At 49.2% G+C, this 13,607-nt stretch overlaps 1 protein-coding gene across 1 annotated transcript in view; it reads right to left on the bottom strand.

Annotated features, from left to right (window-relative positions):
• C2_1H18orf54 (chromosome 2_1 C18orf54 homolog) overlaps positions 1 to 13,607 on the bottom strand; it is a 227,928-nt gene that overhangs the window by 28,860 nt on the left and 185,461 nt on the right. The window lies entirely within an intron of this gene.

Here is a 13,607-nt window from a genome sequence, read left to right as displayed (position 1 = left end):
CTTGAGGTCTTGCAAATAGATGTGATTTTGCATAAAAAAAAGAAACTACAGCAAAAAGTAGGATTGATTGTAAAGGTAGCGGTGTTTTGTTAAAATACAAGTAATTCAGAATATTAAAAAAATGATCAAAACAATAAATGTTAAAGGAAAGTAGATCTATATGCCCTTAAAACCAAAGTGTAATACATGTTGTAATTTTAGTCATCTTGGAAACAGTACATCATTGTTAGAAATGGGATTCCTGGTTGGCTAAAGTATGCACCCACGCCAGGGAGGAACCACCACTCTAGTCAGGGTAAGTTATATACACACTAAATGGAAAATTTAGAAATTGGGTTCTCTAGTTGGCAATGGTTTGCACCTTTGTCCAAGTAGGGACACTTCTTCCTAGTCAGGGTAAAGGGGATACACTTCTACAATAAACCCTGATTGCCCCCTTGGTAGCTTGGCACAAGCAGACAAGCTTATCTCATAGGCAGTGTGTAAAGCCTTTGTGCACACATACATTAACACAGTGAAAACACTACAAATGGACCACACCAGTTTAGTAATTTTTGTCTAAACCAAACACCAAAATGACAAAAATCCACAATACAGTAATGAAAATATGACTTTCAAAAGGTAGAAACAGGTCCGTTCAAAGCAAATTGCAGATGCAACACTTTTCATACAAAGTACATTGGATGTTTAAAAAAACATAAGCAAAAAGGGTCGCAGAGAAGGTGATGCTTTGTTTCCTTACACGCAGGGAAGGGGATGCATCGGTTCCTTGCTCCGGGATGATAATGCGTCGGTTCCTTACTGCTGCGCAGGGGAGGTGAAGCGCCGGTTCCTTACCGGAGAGGAAGTAATGCGTCAAATTCTTACTATGTGGGGAGGTGAAGCGTCGGTTTTTTACTGCCCTCTCCCAACAATACAACGCCTCGATCCGATGCGTGACGATCCGGGGCGATACGTTGGTTCTTGCAGCCGCACAGCAGGGCCTGGGTCAGAATCGGTGCAGTGATCTCGGACTTCGGGGCACTCGATGCGGCGTTTTCTCGATCCGCGGGCAGGCGCTGCATCGGTTTCTACGGCGATGCTTCGGAAACAGGTGCGGATGCATCACGCTTCTCCTCGTTACATTACCTTTCCAGCTCCCAACAGCAGGAACAACCCCCAGAGGCCCAGAACAGCAGCAGGCACCTCTTAGTAGGTCTGAACTCTCAGGAAGGGAGTTCAGGGGAGCTGGGGGTGAAGTCTTTGTATCCCCGAGACTTCAAAAACAAGAGGCAATCTCTACTTCAAGTCCTTGGAGATCTTCCTCAAGCAGGGGACACGGGGGGCGTGGCTAGCCGCCTAAGATGGCGCTTGAGTCCTGGTAGAGCTCCGGACCCTTGGAGGGGTTTACTTATCCTGAGCCGCCTTCCCCGGCCACCAGACGACCGGGGACCACGAGATTGACACACTGGAGTCCCCTGCCTCGCTAAGTGCCCAGGAGGGGCAGCCGGACAGTGGTGCGGCGGAGTTGGAGGCCGGGCCGGCCCGCCGTGGTGCTCGGGCGGGCGCCTGGAGTGGAGAGCGAGCGCGCGGCACGACCAGCCTGGCGTGCTGTGGGGCGAGGCCCGACTACAGATCGGAGTCATCATGAGAGCGGAGGGCTCGGGCGGAGCACGGTGACGGCCAATGACCACTGCCCTGGTACGGCGCCCAGCCTCTTGTGGGGCCCGAGCTGCATAGTGGAGGCACTGCGGGAGGGCTGATGCGCCACGTGGCATCTCCAGCAAGGCAATTGTGGGTGGCGGCACGGCCTGGGGCCCGGATCGCCCCCTGAAGCACCCGGCGGCCTGCATATCACACTGATGCACCGGAGGGACCCACCGGGATTTGGGCGGTGAGTGGCGACGCTTGCTGTGGCCCATGTTGGATTGAACACTCTGCCCCCGTGTTCTGTGACAAGGACGCCTCTGAGTCCCGCTCCCGCGCTCGGGCGGCCTCGTGGTGCTGCGCGTGGGCTGGCAGCCCCCCTTCGGATTGACTGAGTGCCCTGGATTTCGCCCCGCTGACTGATGGTTTCTCCCCCCCTCACAGCGGGCGACACCACTACTGGGGCCCTGCGTTGTTTATAAACTGCCGCTAAACACTCACGCGCGCGCCCGGAGCTGGGGCCTACTTCGCCAGTGCTGGGACTCGGTGCCGGCTGGAGCACACAGGGGAATCCCCGTTGCACACCCCGGGCTGTGAGCATGGGGGAAGAGAGCGACTGGGCTGGATCGACCGGCCCTTCTCGAGCTTGTGTCTGCCCGTGTCTGGATTTGAGACCTGCACTGGACGGATGGACATTGCCAGCTATAACGCGTTCCCTTGGCCGGTAATTCTGCTGGCGGTGTGCCTTCACCGACATCCCCGTGGAGCCTTCCCAATTGACTGCCCCCTTTTCGAGAGCGCTCTCCTGGCAGTGGCATATACTCATGACCCACCGGCGGGGGGCTTGAACCTCTCCCCATAGCCACACAGAGCACAGCTAACACCCCCCTTCCAATCGCTCACCTGGAGGAGATTACCTTACCCCAACACTGTAAACTCACATCATGGGCAGGGTCAAGGCCAAGACGCTAGATGGCCAACGGGGACTGGGCCCCTCTTCTGCCACGGCGGAGCCCTCCAGCCGGTCTTCCTCACCAAGGGCCGTGTCTTCGGAGCTCATGGAGGGCGCTCCCGACAAAATGGATCTAAATCTCAAGGAAATCCATGATTCCAGGGCTGCACTTGAACTACAGATTGGTACGCTCACCACGGGCCTTACCTTACTTAGGGCGGACCATGGAAAATTGCCCGACACCGTCAAGGACCGCGGACAATCCCTCACGGACTTGGACCCCCGAGTCACTGCGAACTCCACGACAATCCGGCAACTACAGCAACAGATGACGGGCCTCCTGGACAGTGTGGAAGATGCAGAGGGCAGAAATAGATGCAACAACATCCGTGTCATTGGTTTGCCGGAGAGTAGTGAGGGTGCCAGGGCGGCAGACTTCATGTAGGCATGGTTCAGAGACAATGTGGCACCTGAGGGACTCTCCCCATTCTTTTGTGTCGAACGGGCCCACATAATACCAACAGGACCACCCAGGCCGGGCGTGCCACCTCGACCATTAATAGCGAGAATCCTGAATTATAGGGATCGCGATGTGCTGTTACAGAAAGCGAGGGAAAAATCACTGATCCAGTTTGAAAACCACCGCATCTCGTTGTACCCCGATTACACCATCCTGGTTCAGAGGCAGAGGTCATCCTACCAAGCAGTCAAGAAGAAACTCCAAAAAGCGCAACTCAAATATGCACTCCTGTACCCTGCCCGGCTGAAGGTTATTTATGACAAAAAGACTCACTTCTTCGAGAGCCCCGGGGATGCTGAAGAATGGCTCGAAGTTATGTGCATTGGATCTAGTCAGCACAGTCACTCAGAATCCTCCTCGGAGGGCTCCGGCAAACTCTCACACCCAGGATCTCGCCGACCTCAGACTTCAAATCAGGGTAAAGGGAGTGCAGGACCTTCGCGGGAACAACAACGTCAGGACCAGGAAAAGGCTCTGGCCGTTGCCGGGGCTTTTTGTGAAGACTCCAAAAAAAACCCTACGGACTCAGACGACAGCACCCTGAATTCGGATTCCGAACACAGTATATCTCTTTTCCCCACAGTCACTCCCAGGGCAGCGGACGACATTCTTGATAATTGATAGCCAAAGCGTTCACCCGACGAGCTTCGAATACTCCCTGAACAGAGTTTCAACAAGTACTAATGCAGATGACATAGACCGCAACTCCCAGGGTCCATCATATCCTTTTTCTCCGTAATCCTACATTTGATCACTGTCATTATGTTTTGATCTGTATTATAATGATGTGAGTTGAGAGCGTGGTTAAGAATGCATAACCAGATTGCCTCTATCTACAGACCACTGCGTTTTGCTTTGCAGGGACTCCGGCTGTAGTCTGGTTTCTATATGTTCATTTACTGCGGAAATACTGTCTGCGACAGGTCTAATTGCAAAGCCCCCCCTCGATTGGGCCCCGTAGAGCCGCCAGGCAACCGCTCTTACTGTAAACACGTTCATGACCGATGGCGACGACCCCCCTAACAGCGTATGCACCATTATTTGTTCTATGATTTTCGTGAATTGTTGTTGGGCCCAGTGTAGTTCAGGCACTGAGCCATGTTTTGTTTATGTTCATAGGGAAGGGGGCTCCTGGTCGATATCATTTTACCGGCTCCATACACACGGGAGCCGCTTTCTTTACACAGTGCCATGCCAGGTACAAATACCACCTTAGGGTCTTATAACCTAATTACATGGAATGTACGGGGGTTGGGGGCGATCCAGAAGCGACATCGGGTCCATGAGTATCTCCTTAGGCGTAGAGCACACATAGTGTTTCTACAAGAATCCCACTTAACCGATTCGGAAACACTAAAAACTCAGAAAAAATGGAGGGGACAGATTTACTGCACTAACTACTCGGCATTTGCCAGGGGAGCGACTATTTGGTTGCGCCATGGGGTTCCATTCGTTGAACTGGAACGCCGGGTTGATGACCAGGGGAGGTACATACTGCTAAAAGGCACACTAGATGGCTCCCTGGTGATCCTAGGCAGTGTTTATGCCCCTAACTTTGAACAGGACCGCTTCCTACACCGGCTAGGCGCTGCACTGGTAGACTGGAATGGTATCCCCTGGGTACTGGGGGGAGATTGGAACGCTATATTGGACATTACCCTAGACAGATCTCATCCTCCCCTTCATGGTACGAATGCCAGTAAACTGACTGAACTGTTTGCTACCTGTGCGCTTTCAGACGTGTGGAGATGTTTACATCCTACTCATAAGGAACACTCATTTTTTTCCCCAGTACATGGTCTTCACACGAGAATTGACAGAATCCTCGGCTCTAGATCCCATGTCATTCAGGCCAGCCAATCCACATACCTAGCTAAGACCTTCTCAGACCACAACCGCCTAGAGCTTACACTTAACTGGGGTACGGCGCCCACTCCAGTGCCCACCTGGAAACTGCACCCGCAACTACTATATGATATCCCATTTCGAACAGCCCTCTCCAACACTATCACAACATATATAGCTGAAAACTGAAACACGGCCTCTTCTAATCTGATCGAATGGGATGCGTTGAAGGTGGTGATACGGGGAGCATCGATTGGACAATTAGTGGGGGCCCGACAGGAAACACACCAAAAATTACTCAGGGTCGAAAACCAGATGACTACGCTAGAACAGGAAGCAGTGACAGACCGTGACAAAAATGAGGAGTTGCAGACCGCCCAAATTGAACATGCCGAAACTCTCGAAACATTATGAATAATTGATCATAGGGCTTTCCTGCAACGCAAACACACTGAGGCAGACGGATCTGGCACACTGCTAGCCCGTATAGTTCGGGATAGGCCTGACCCACCGGTCATAACTAGCATCCGCACACCTAATGGGCATATAGGCCATACCCAACGAGAAATAAACTCAGCCTTCCATGATTACCTTAATATTATGCAGCACCCACGCCTGTGGAACACTCCTCCATTGCAGAATTCTTGCAGGATCTACCTATTCCAGTACTCTCCGACGAGATACAAAAGGGTATAGATGGTCCCCTAACCCAATAAGAAATTCGAGTTGCGATAAAAGGACTAAATCGTAATAAAGCACCTGGGATAGACGGGCTACCTATTGAATTCTACCACACATATTCGGAGGTCCTGGTGCCCACACTGGAATTAGTATACAAAGGCGCCTTCGAAGCTGGCCATCTCCCACACTCCACCATGCAAGCACTGGTCACATCCTTATCTAAGCCAGGGCGCGATGGCCTGGAGTTGTCCAATTATAGACCCCTCTTCCTGCTAGCGACTGAATATAAAATCTTATGTAAAGCCCTCGCCAATCGCATACAGCCCTGCCTCAATACACTCATACATACTGACCAGTGCAGATTCCTGCCGAACCGTAGCACATCTCTCAACATCAGACGACTGCATTTTGTAATGACAGCCACTCCACAGGCTTATCAGTCTGCGGGATGCATAGCACTAGATCTCCGACAGGCCTTCGATTCTCTCTCATGGGACTTTATGTTTGTGGCTCTCCAACGGTTTGGGTTCCCAGACACATATCTTAAGTGGGTACGCCTACTATACACATCCCCCACAGCCCGAGCCCATACAGGGCGTTACATCGCTGACCAATATACGATCCATAGGGGCACACAACAGGGATGTCCGTTATCTCCATTACTGTTCGTTCTTGCACTGGATCCCCTGGCAATAGCGCTCAGGAGGTCGGCAGAACAGCTTGGCATACCTATCGATGGTGCGACACACCTAACTTCCATTTATGCTGATGACATCCTTTTGTATCTAAGGGACTTGACGACTGAGAATGCTCCCCTTCCCGATATTTTTACCACTTTCGAGCGCCTCTCGGGTCTGGCCATAAACCCGGGAAAATCTGTGGCCTTTTTTTCAGAGACACACAATACCCACATAACCTGCGGTTTGGGGATTATGCTTTGCCAGTGGCCCCCACAACCTTTAAATACTTAGGTATCCAAGTTTATAGAACGTAGGCAGACCAAATAGAAGGTAATATAGTGCGAGCCATAAAAGCCCTTCGTGCTAGCGTGGCCTTCTGATCATCCCTGCCATTGTCGGTGATGGGACGTATTGCTATCTCAAAGATGGTGATGCTCCCTCGCCTATTAATACTATTTCGTGAACTTGCCGGTAGTGGTCCCGCAATCTATTTTTAATACATTGAATACCATATTGGTAGAGTTTATCTGAGGAAAGGGCCACAGACGACTAAGCCTACGGAAACTCCAACTGGAGGCCGGCAGTGGTGGCCTGGGAGTTCCTGACTTCAAGGCCTACTATTATGCTGGTAGGAGAAAAATAGGGGAAATCGGGTACACACCTAGGGAACTAGACCAGGGGGCGCTACACTCTCTACTCTTACCCAAGGCAAAAATTCCCATGGCATGCCCCCCCCATTAAAGACTGCCCTGCACTGCTGGAGGAAGGCGTTATCTTATACCTCAGTGATGGTCCCCTACTCGATGAATATCCCCCTCCTAGGTATCCCCACCCCACAAGGTAGACTCACGAAAACCAGCATACATGATTGGATAGAGTCAGGAGTGGAGGACGTCGGGGCGTTCTTTGGTGACGGTGGTCTGCTAGACCACGACTCCTTTCTGCCGATTATGGGCGCACCGACAAGAATATATTCATTACACGCTACCGTATCTCATTACATAAAAAACACATGGGCCCCGCAGTGCAGCGAACCCCCACAGCACAACCTAGTACACCTCTTATACTACCTGGGTAATGGGGGACACCTGGTCCACTGCCTATATACGGGTATAAGGGCACACGCCACGACCACACTTACTTCACTTCGAAGACAATGGTCTGAGGACTCTATCATGGAAATCACAAATAAAGCATGGCAGGGTATGCTAGAACACCCAAAAAGAGTTTCCCGTAATGCTAAATTAAAGTTCATTCAGGCTTCATAGGTCATATCTCACCCCCAAGCTGATACACCGCATGTTCCCAGACGCTTCACATTGCTGCCCCTGCTGTAAAGGGGACGAGGCGGACTTTCTCCATATGCTGTGGTCCTGCCCTTGTCTCCGGGACTACTGGGAGGGAGTACGGCAATCCCTGAGCGAAGTCACACAGCTCCCTGTACCGGATAACGCCCTGACCTGCCTCATGGGCCTCCGTAGACGCTCGAAGGCCCAGAAGGTACGACTGAGGTTTGTGGACTTATCCCTCATCTTAGCGATACAAGCTCTCACCATGAGGTGGAAATCCCCTAGATGCCCAGCGGTATCCAGCTGGCAAGATTACATGATTCAATGGGGAAACGCCGAAGGTGCAGTGCTTCGGAGGGAAGAAGTGAGGGGGCTCTGTAAACAACCCATTTCACTGGAGTGGGAGATCATGCTGCATGAATTTGAATCACTGGACTTATTACCCACACGGGGTACCCCAACCTCATAACACACGGAATCCATGCATTACTCTTTCATAGTAGGTTTCAGGACTTAGACCCATACATTGTACTCCATTCTCACTGCGGATTCCCCAGTATGGCACTGCTGGCATCCCCCATTAGATTACAATAGGCACCGTAGACACCGACTGAACAGGAGCAGGGTGGGGGGGGGTTGGTTAGGGAGGGCGGCGACTCTGTTGAATCTGTTTTTTTTACGATAAATGGAAATATAACTACTTTGTGCTGTACATTTATCTGCCATGACTGCAATGATTTGATATTTACGTTGTCTACTGAGACCATTTATTCTTCATTTCCTGTTCAATAATAAGGGGAAACTATGGCAGCCTCACTAAACGTATATGTTGTATTCATTATAAGTACAAAAAGACTGCCTATTTGTAATTGTCATTGCATCGGCTATGATATGAAGGTCATTAATAAAGTATGTTTTTTTTTAAAAAGCAGGGGACACAGCACTCAGCAAAGTCCTTGTCCTTTCCTTGGGCTTACCTTAGGGGTGCCTCGCATGTAAGGAAAGAGAAGGTTAGGGCCTGGCAAGTGGGTACCAAACTGCTCATAGACACTGCAGTGACAGGTCTGAGTTACATTTGCAGGCTGCTTATGTGGGTGGCACAATCAGTGCTAAAGGCCGACTAGCAGCATTGAATTTACAGGCACTGGGCACCCACAGTGCACTGTACTAGAGACTGACTAGTAAATCAAATATGCCAATCATGGAATCACCAATCCATAACAACAATTTACAGGGAGAACTTGCACTTTGGCACTGAACAGCAGTGGCAAAGTGCTCAAAGCATCTAGACCAGTAAAAATGAAGTCCAACAGACAGCAAAATAACAGGAGGCACAGGCAAAGAATTAATGGGGAAACCCACGCCAATGATGCCAGGTCTAACAGTAACCTATGCTCACCCTCTAGTAGCTTGGCACAGAGCAGTCAGGCTTATCTAAAGAGGCAATGTGCAAAATATCTGTGCAACACACTCACACTGTAACACAATGAATACACCTCAAAAAGACTCCACACAGGCTTAGAAAATAGGGAATATTTATCTGAGTAAAGCAAGACCACACTTGATAAAAAAATCCAATCAGTAGAGGTCGAGATATGAATTTTTAAAGAGTAAATGCAAAAACAGTGCTTAGAAGTCACCACCGGTCAAAATGTTACTTGAGATCGTGAGGAACTGGTGCAAATCCAAAGTTCAGGCCGACCGCAATGGAGTACCGGCAGGCTATAGGACCCAGGCAGGCCCCGGTGAATAAATTACCTTTACTGATTGCAAGCAGCGAGATGCGCCGATCTTCTCCATGCAGTGAAGTCGAGGTGTCAGTTCCGAATATGGGTGCCGGAGTCGATAGGCGTTGAGAGATGTGCTACATTCTGCCACATAGTTGATGCCATGCGTCGATCTCACCAAGTTGCAGCGGCGGTAATATATTGTCCGAAGTGTCGATCTCTGGAGGCAAAGCCCTGGTTTCAATGAGATGCGATGAATTTACTCCCACAAGCGGGGCAATGCACTGATTCTGCTACACGGAGAGGAGATGAGTCAAACTCTTTGTAGCAAGTATCTGGGCCACGTCCAGTGAGCCAGGCACAGGAGTAGGGGTAGAGACTTTGGTATCGCTGAGTCTCAAGCAACAGGGGGCAAGCCAACAAGCCCTTGGAGATCACTTGGAGTGAAGGCAGAGTCCAGCTCTCCTTCAGTAGAATCAGAAAGCAGAGACAGCAGGGTAACAAACAGAAAAGCAGGCCTTCCAGGTCATCAGTCAAGTTGAGTACTTTAAGCAGCACATCGGTTCTTCTGGCAGAGATTCTGTTACAAGTCCAGTAGTGTCTGATTTGATGGGGTCAGAGACCCAGTTCTTATACCCCAAAGTGGCTTTGATGAGGTTGGTGACTTCAAAGCAGCTTTCTGAAGTACACAAGCATCCCTTTCAATCCAGTCCTGTCTGCAAGGTTATATGTGGGGGGGTAATCAGTCCTTTGTGTGGGAACAGAACCCTGCCTATTCAAGTGAAGTGTTAGACCTTCCCTTCCATCTTGCCCAAGAAAGGCCAATTAGAATGCAGATATATGTAGATGGATACTCAGATACACCTATCCTTCCTGTGGTGTGGCAGTCTAAAGGGAATACACAAAGCGTAGCGGTCACCCACCCCAGACGTGTACTAGAGACAGGCTGTCAGGCACACAGAGCAGTCAGTGCAGAGAAATATTCACTTTCAAAAAGTGGTGTTTCTAAAACAGTAATATTAAATCGAACTTAACCAGTAAAGAAGATTTATCATTACCATTCCAAACTTATGGAACATGGACAAGCTACTCCTATCTGATTAGGAATCACAGCTTAAAAGTGAGTGGATTACGGAATTCCCAATGCTAGCCTATGAGGGCTGCAGGCTTTACAGTAGTGAAAACAAAATAGGCTGTTTGTTACTACCACGACATGCAAAACATACCATGTGTCCTACCTTCCACTTACACAACACCCTGCTTTTATGGCTACCTATCGCCTACCTTAAGGGTGACTTATGTAATAAAAGGAGAGTTTAAGGCTTGGTAAGTAGTTTTAAATGCCAAATCGATGTCCCAGTAAACTTCACCAACAGGCCCTGCAATGGCAGGCCTGAGTCGGGTTTGAAAGGCTACTTAGGTAGGAGGCACAATCAGTGCTGCAGCCCCACTATTAGCATTTGACCTACAGGCCCTAGGTAAATGTTATACCACTTTACAAGGAACTTGCTAGTAAATCTTGGGTATGAGCTATGTTACCATGTTTTAGGGGATGAGTACATGCACTTTAGCACTGAATGGCAGTGATAAAAGTGCTCAGAGTCTGAAAGCCAACAAAAAGAGGTCAGCAAAAAGAGGAGGAAGGCAAAACGCTTGGGGTGACCCTTCAGCGAGGTCCAATTTCCAACAGTGGAACTGTCTGGTAGAAGCAGAATGTCCCAAGAAATGTGCTGTGGCCCCACTCGCCTTAAACCGTTCCATGGCCGAATCTGCCTTCTCGCCACAAAGAGCTGTCAAGCAGCATGTCCATCAGGGACACTTTGTCATCCCTGGAGAAGCCGGTATTCTAGGAGTGGCATCGACGAGCCACACTGGTGCCCAAAGCTTGATCCAACAGTCGATCATATCGAAATCAGAGCGTATTACAAAGTTCTCTGCATGTATAAGGGATACCCAAAGGCAGTCCAGAACAGACAGTAAAACCTGAACTACCGTGTCCCAAAGGGCTTAGGAATAGCAGCCTAGAAGGCAGCTGGCATTCACAGACCTCAGAGAAAGGCTGAGTGGAGGAGAAAATACATTTTGCAAATGGATCTATTGCTTTACATTCACGATCAGGCAGAGGGCAAGAAAAGCATTAGGATGGACTTTGCTGGTGGCACCTGTATCACAAAACTCACTTGCGTAAGATATTGTGTAAGAAAGGCTGAGTCACATGGTGCAGGAGAATAGCAACAAGTAACCTGTCTATTAACAGGCGGATCCCAACATCGTTTCACCCAAATGCCCAAAAGGTTGTCTGTGAGGGCCTCATTACATAGTAAGAAGCTCTGTAGGGGCCGGTCCTGCTTGATGCACCTCAGACAGCACATTAGTTTTCATTTTCATAGTGTGAAGCTATAGGTCTAAAGCTTTTGCCGCCTATTGCATAACAACTGTGGAGGCTCTTTCCTACTTAGAAGGACCATGGGGAGGCACAAGGTGGTTTCTGTACAAGTATCTAGATCACTGGCATCCAGGAGTTCTTCATACCGGTTGTCCTCCTCATATCGAGGGATATAATTCCCCCCCCCCACCTCATCATAACAGTCATTTTCGGTCAGTGCCAAAAATATTGTGTAAAGGTTGGGCCCTAACACAAGGTAAGGGAAAGTGTCAGAATCTAAAGGATTGTTGGTTAGCAGCGTGCTGGTCAGAGCTGGGCGCAATCTTGGTTGAGGTGGATTCTGTGCAGAGTAGAATAGAACAATGGGCTGCAAATCCTTTTCCAGCATTGACATCAAAGCGAATGGGACCGGCACAAGGGATTTCGCTGGAACCAAAGTTGGCACGGGAGACACTGCCAAATCGGATACAGTTTTAAGAGGCACTGATCACCGCTAAGGGCAATCTCGAACATGAAGGTCAGTCTGGTGGCCCCTGAGGATGCTCGGGCCCAAAAGCGAGCTAGAGGGAATCTGTAAAGTACCATAAATGCGCAGCATTGCCTCTCTGAAGGCCTATACTTGCTGCAACATCGCGGATGTGCCAGGATATTCGGGATGCATTGGGGCTAGACTTGGAATTACCTCTGATAAAAATCGGGAGCAAGCCGAGGAGGCATGTTGATGCCCATGCTCCCTCTTTGGAGTCAGAGAGTCGAGGGAAGGAGCTGATTCCAGCTTCAACTACTTATGATTTTTCTTAGGTTTACTTGAAAAAGAAAATCACCAGGATGATGTGCTGCAGGAACAGCTTTGTGAACGGAATTGGACTTTCCTTTCAACTTCAATCGGTCACATTTTGAAGTCTTCTTGTGTTTGGCAATGTAGTATGGCTTTGCAGTCTTGCATGCCCTTCAGATGCACCTGGGCGCAGTCATCACAGGACCTAAAGCTGTGCTCCGACCCCAGGCACAAAAGACAGATTTAGTGACGGTCCTTCATAGACCTCTGTTTGGGACAGCCCCTATACACAGTTTGAGCCCTATACTTTGGGGGGTGGGGAGGTGGGGGTATTCACCTATATATTTGTAAATTATAAGGGTATTGCTTCAAAGTTTTCGGATCCAGTCTGACGCCCGGGAAATATTCACTAGGTGAGAAACCTACAGTTAGAGGTATCCATTCACAACAATAAATATTATGGGCTTAAACAGTGCTTTAAATGGGCCGGTACTCACCGGTACTGAGTACCGGCACTTCCGATTTTTTCTGCACTCAGTACCGGCACTTCTCTGGAGCCAGGGAGAGTACCGGTACCCTGATCCACAGCATGGCAGGCGCAGGTTAGGTTTCTCCTCCAGGGCAGATTCCGCTCTGCTTCTGAGGAGCATGCAATTATGTGTAATGTTTTAGTGCCATAAACGCATTTCTCGTGTGTTTTGACATGTGCTGCAACTGCTACAGAAGTCATTAGGTACAATCATATATTGCTCTTCGCCCCGGCCACTTGCCACGCCTCTATTCTAATGAGTACCTGCACTTATTTTTTCCCCATTTAAAGCACTGGGCGTAAAATACCACTACCAACAATATTACTGGTGTTTGTTACTACAGGGTAGACTCCCAAGTACCAAGTTATGACCTTGTTGGTTAAATGGTGGTGACCCATTATAGGTTAATAGAGATAAGATTATCAAAATGTCTTGGCTCATCAAAAAGACTGCAGAATGAGATATGCCAGAAGTCAGAGTAAAGAGGCAACAGTGGCAATTGGGTATTAGTTAAGAGATCAGTAAACTGCAAAGGAAAATATGTATTTCTAAACCCATGTGCATATGCTGTGTCAAACCCAATGTTGATGTCT

Source organism: Triturus cristatus, chromosome 2_1, assembly GCF_964204655.1.
Source record: "Triturus cristatus chromosome 2_1, aTriCri1.1, whole genome shotgun sequence".
Lineage (NCBI taxonomy): Eukaryota > Metazoa > Chordata > Amphibia > Caudata > Salamandridae > Triturus > Triturus cristatus.
Note: the sequence above shows the minus strand (reverse complement) of the source record. Positions and strands in the feature narration are given on the sequence as shown.